Source organism: Eretmochelys imbricata, chromosome 1 (genome assembly GCF_965152235.1).
Source record: "Eretmochelys imbricata isolate rEreImb1 chromosome 1, rEreImb1.hap1, whole genome shotgun sequence".
NCBI classification, from domain to species: Eukaryota; Metazoa; Chordata; order Testudines; family Cheloniidae; genus Eretmochelys; species Eretmochelys imbricata.
The window spans coordinates 303,291,997-303,298,252 of record NC_135572.1 but is presented as its reverse complement, the minus strand read 5'-3'; positions in this window follow the sequence as shown (position 1 = coordinate 303,298,252).

The following is a 6,256-nucleotide window of genomic DNA, read 5'->3' as shown; positions in this document are numbered from 1 at the left end:
ACCCCCCCTACTCAGCTGCTGCCCAACATCCCTAGGCACTCAAGGGCCTGCCAGAGGGCCTACATTTAGGAAACTGAGCATGCACACAGCCTTAGCCCTGATACCACCCAGCAGGTTGGTGCCTATGCCCCAGTGGGATTCACAAATGAGGTATTCTCTTGCCTGTTTTTCCTGATCTGGTAGGTGTGCATTGCGTATGCCTTAACCCACACAAAATGGCCTCACAAGGATGAGCAGGAGAGCATCCTCTGAAGCCAGCGGGTAGAGTACTCATCTGGGGTGTTAGAAACCCAGATTTGATTCCCTCCTTTGCATGATGAGGAAAAGGGGGTTGAACGCAACTCAGCTGAGTGCCCTAAGTACTGGGCTAAAGGTTATAGCTACTTGCTGCTACGTTTTTTGCAAAAAGTGGCTGAGGCGCCTTCTCCAGGAGAGGGTTCACAGCTATGAATCCCAAGCAGAGTTAGGAACCTAGTTCTGTGAGGGGGCAGGGTTTTGGCCATAGCCATCTGCTTGGCTTTTCCTAAGGCCTAGCTCAGATGGATCCCTACTCAGTGTGCAGGCTTCTGTGAATCCCATAACTTTCCCCATGCATTGTACAGGGAGCCTGGGCACCTCACTCAGGGTTGTGAATTCCACTGGGCAACAGAGCATCTAAAAGTGAGGCATTGCAGCAGCGCTTAAGTCCCGTTGTGAATCTAGCCCAGAGTGCCTTCGCTATTTGGTAAGTTGCAAAACTGGTGAAGGAGACAAAATCCAAAGCTCTTCCTAAGCCTATGAATATCCAAAACTTACAGCTAACCACAACAAATGTACAATGTCTTATACTACCATAGCAAATACAGTAAAAGGGAAGAGACCCAACCAAAGAAGTTCCCTGAACTTGCCACTTGTCCTCTTGTAACAGTACAACCAAGGAGGGTACCTGAATGTTGTTTTCCTCTACTGGTGGGATGTGAGCTGCTCAAATGGAGATGGTCTTCATGAATCAGGCTTTCTATGGCTGGGCCCTTGCTTGTCTCCTACCTTTTCATTCTCTGCATTGTGTATCTTCTCTGATGGGAGAAAAGAACTAGGCACAGCCAATTAATACTCCTTTCCCAGCCCATTATGCTCTGCATAAGGGCTATCTGCATTTGCTGATTGAGGTAGGAGGCAAGTCATGCAATTTATTCCTGCTCCGACTTTTCACAGAGTAATCGGTAATTGAATGGAGCTCACATTGCCAGTTGCGGGGAATATAGCAATTATTAATGACTATTTATATTGCATAAGCACTCAGAAGCCCCAAGCAAAACTGGGGTTCTGTTGTCCTAGACATAGTACAAACACACAGCAACACACAGCTCCTGCTCTGAAGATCTTACTCACTCTAATTCCTTAGACAAGATATTACATATATATTATAGAATACAAAACTAATTATTTCTGATTTCCAGTGTTTTCTAAAGGAACTGAGGCTTCTTATAGTAATGAAACTAGAGATTTGTGAGACTGACAAATGTAGGCATATGGAAAAACTAAGTCTTGTGACTATGCTCCTCTCTCATGCTCCCAATGCCTTTTTATATTCCCCTCTCCCCCAACAGTGACATTGCCTCTATCACCAATCAGGAATAGCTATTTACTGATCAGCAAAAGAAAGTTAAAGGATAACCCATCAATTGCCATTTAAATAACCTCTCACTTAACAATACCATATTTATCACAATTAGATTTTGTGTAGATATTGTATAGATAATTAAATAAACCAAGATACCAGCATAAAACTGTGAAAACAGAAGAAAAGAGGAAAACCCATTGAAATGTTCAATGTAATACGCATCCAAACAGCTCCTTCAATATTAAGGCAATGTATCCTCAGAGCAAGTGTTAAGAGGGAATTGGAGATGGACACCTACTAAATGTAGCCCTTATAGTGCAAACTCTATGTGTGTGTTCATGCCTGTCAAGATTCAGTCACAATTCATAAGTGCACCATCATTATGATTGTTTACAGTTCTGATCTAGTGATTTCATTTCTTTTACCTGAGTAACAGGTCTAGAAAGCAATTTACACCACGCTCTTCTACATCAAGCAAACATGAAAGTTGGTCATCAAAAATATGGTTACAGCTATGAACCAATACAGCCAATTTACACTGTATTATGGGCAAAAATCACTCTAAGTTGTGGTCCAGTATTGCCATTTACTCACCTGTACTAGCACCCAAATGAATGTGCAGCATATATTGTGCCAATTAGGGATGATCCCATTCTTTGCTATGCCAATAAAGAGAGAGTACAACAGGAAAACACATTAATTAAGGCAAAAAAGATTTTCTCTGATGTAATCTGCCCACTTACCAACATTCTCTCTGCAAAGTTCATGTCAGTCAGAGGCTTTACTTTGGTACCAGTATCACGCATCAGGAATCGAAAGGCAAAAAACACTGTAAGGGTTAAATCATCAAAAATGGAACCAGCAAAGGTGCAGCATGAAGGAACTTTATACTTATGAAGGATATAATATGAATGTGTCAGCCACACAAAGAAATATTTCTACTTCTTTGATCTTATTGAATCTTATGAGAAAGGAGGCTATACATTGTCTCACCTTTCGGAAGGCTTCAAGAATGCCATTCTTTTATTAAGTGGCAAAACCCAAAGCCAACAGCCAGATAAAGGGATTAAGGACAAAGGAATCTCTTAAACCAACATGGGCTAACTAAAAAAAAAAAACAAGATGTACGTTGGGCATAGTGGAGAACAAGTCTGATTTTCTTTCTTTTCGCTCCCTTTGATGTGATGCCCAAGCTGCCTGTATTTGAATAAGCATTATTTGGAATGCTGTCCCCACTCCTCTGTTTACATCACAGATGTCAGGTGGGATTCATTTCCTGTTTCTTAGTTAATCTTTTTGTTTGTGCTCCAGGTAATCTTGGCTCCCTCCACTCATGCTGCCATTGCTGCAGCACCAGAAATGTCTGAGAGCCAGGCCAAAATGTTTTCCCCTCCTTCACTTGTCATTTAAATGCTCTGACCAGGCAGATTTTCAAAATTAAATACGAAATTAGCTAACACAGTGGAGTTCATTCATTCTGATCTCTCCAGTGCCGGTTTTATACTCATGTGATTCCATTGGCTGTGATGGAGTTACTCTTTCATGGGGGTAAATTAAATCGGAATCAAGCCCAGGATGTTATTACAGGACACTCAGGAAGACAGCATCTGTAGCGGCTGGTCATTAGGGGCAAGTTGCCAGATACACTGTAGGTGTCTATAGCAGTGACTGATGCACTGCAGGGTGCACAATCACTTGCTGTCACTAAGGGACTCCTTCAGGGGGTGAAACCGTTCCAGGCCCTCGAGGCTGTAAGGACTGGCTGCCATGGAGGGGGCTCTGGGCCCTGCAGCACAAATACTGCAGGCAGAAGAAGGAGGAGGCACAGAACAGGGAATCTGTGGGGCTGATTTCCTTCAGTTCCACAGAGGCAGAATACCGGGCTCTTTGCACATGAATGCCGCAGCATAGAGCCCCTCAAGTCCCTGCAGCACGGGGCCTGCAAGGAGAAGAGATAGGATTCCCACCACTGAGATACAAAAAACCAGGATATGGATGACCTTGAGCCCATAAAACTGGACACCTGGCTATGTACTAAGCACCCTTACAGATATCCCAGGATGGCTACCTCAAAAAAGGGATGGTCCTGAGAAAATCTGGCCAGGTGGCAACACTAGAAGGTGCAGAGCAAACACTCTACATCCTCACAGAGACAGCCTACAGGGTTCCCTGCACGTGCACCCAGCAGCCACAGTTTTTTCTTCCTACCTCTGCTCCTGCATCTCCAGGTCCAGCATGAAATAGGGGAAGGCAAGGTGGTGACTGTAGGCTAGTCAAGGGGTTGTGAGCTGAGCGATGCTGGTGGGTGCCAGCTAGGGAGGGAAAGGGTTCTGGGCTAGGGTTGGGTTTTGTGACCTGGGGGGGTTGCGTGGCAGGGGTATTCTGAGCCTTGGTAGGGGAAGTTACAGAGTTCAGGAAGTGGTTTAGATTTATGAAGAGGTTTGGTAGGAATCGGAGGGGTCAGGTGTGTGCAGAATGTCTATGAGCAGGAGGTGGAGAGAGGCTGGGAAGGTTTTGAGCTAGAATGGGGACAGGACGAGTTGGCAGGGCTGAGAGTGAATTAGGTGGGTGCAGGTAGAGATGCAGCAGGAAATTTGTATCCCCCATTTCTGTTCTCCTTTGTTCTGGCATAACTGATGTTTATAAATTATTTAAAGAAAATGCACGTATACTATTTAATCGATCGCTAAAGTATGACATTTCAGGAGAGAACAGCAAAGTAAATGCCTTGTGATATTTACAACATTCATGATGAGTGGTGCTTCTTTGCTGAAATTTCACAGTGCAGGTTGAAGGAAAATTTCCACATTTAAATTAAATCCACCTGACCCCTCCGATTCCTACCAAACCTCTTCATAAATAAATACATAAAATAAGAGGGATCAAGGTTGTATGTGTTGCAGGTTTAACTTTATTTTGGTGTTAGGGACTCAGACCACTTTAGTTATGGTCCAAAATTCACACACTGTTTCCGGGGGACTGTAGAAAGTTAGACTGACATTGTAGAGAACATTTAAAACCAACACGTTGAAACTTTTCCCTTTGGTTTTTGGAAGTCTTGTTGCACACCTAGAGTATTTTATGGCCAGATCCTCAAAGGTACTGAAGTGATTAACTGCCTCTTTCAGTTGCTGCTATCTAACCCTGAAGGTGCCTATGTTTCCTCTGGTGGGCACGCACAAAGCCACCTAAGTCCTAAGACCTACCCCACAGCTAGCAAGTTGCTCGGAGCCATGGCACAAGACAGAGCCCCAGCAGCACCAAACTATTAGGATTCTCAAACTAGACATGCTCCTGCCTATCTCTTCAGGGGGGGCTTGACCCTTTAATTGTGCTCTGAGTACACTGAGGGGATATCTACACTGCAAAAAACCTCTGCAGCAATAAGTCTTAGAGCCCAGGTCAACTGATATGGGCCTGCGCTTCACAGCTAAAAATGGTAGTGTAGATCTTCCCTCTTGGGCTGGAGTCCAGGCTCTTTAACCCAGCAAGGAAGATGGGTCTCAGCCCCTGGGCTCCAGCCCAAGCGGGAATGTCTGTTATTTTTGACTCAATACACAAGTCCCAAAAGTTCAAATCAGTTGACCCAGGCTCTGAGACTTACTGCCATAGGTTTTGAGGGTTTTTTGTGTGCAGTCTAAACATACCCTTATAGGCTCAGGCCCTGCCAGACATAGAGACAAGAGACACAGGCACAAATGTCAGAATAACCCAGTGGTTAGGTTCATGGCTGAGAATCCCAAGCAGAGATAGGTGCCTCCCTCTGGCCCATGAATCAGGCTCCTAAAGCTGAAATCAATGGGATTTGGCCCTAAGTCCTATCCCTTTCCTTTGCATTTCACTCCCAGCTGGCTTATGTAGCTCCCACTTAGCTTGTTGGCTTCTGAGACTCCTTTCTTAGGCACCTAATTCTCCACATGCATTAAATGGGGAACCGGGCACCTAACTCAGGGCTATGAATTCCACTAGGCAACTAGGCGCCTAAGGGTTAGGTGTTGCAGTGACTAGATACCCTTGTACCCTATCTTGAGCGGCAACTCATCAGAGTCTCTTCCTCCCTTCTCACCAAGTCCAGGGGCAGCTTGGAGTCTCTGGCTCCCAGTGCTGTAGATATGAGAGGAGCAGTTTCATTCAGCTTGTGGGTTGAACACTTCTGGTCCTTTAGGGGAAGGGTGTGTGTGGAAACTCTGCCTAGTCCATGTGGTCAGTCCCTCAATGCATAGCCTAGGTGTGATTGGTTACTCTTCCCCAAGAGGCAGGGGAGTGGGGAAGGCAGCCAATCAGATTCTATAGCTATATCCCTAGTATGAGGCACTGAAGACCTGCAAGTTATGAACCAAAGCATGTAGAGTTGGCAGCCCTGGATGTAAGTGTATAGAAATGAATACTTAGCCAGAAACATAAAGACACACTATCTGAATTGACCTTTAGCCAACTAGTACCAGTTAACTCTACACGGACCCAATATAGTTCTTATACATGTGACTAATCCCTGTGATTTCAATGGGATGAAATTCACCCCTATGAATAAGCCATCCATTCAAATAGGGCCTATGAAGGATTTACATGGTGCATAGGCCCTGCATTAACTACCTCAATACAGGAGAGAATTTAATCTCAAATGACTCAACTACCCATATGAGAGATGGTTTA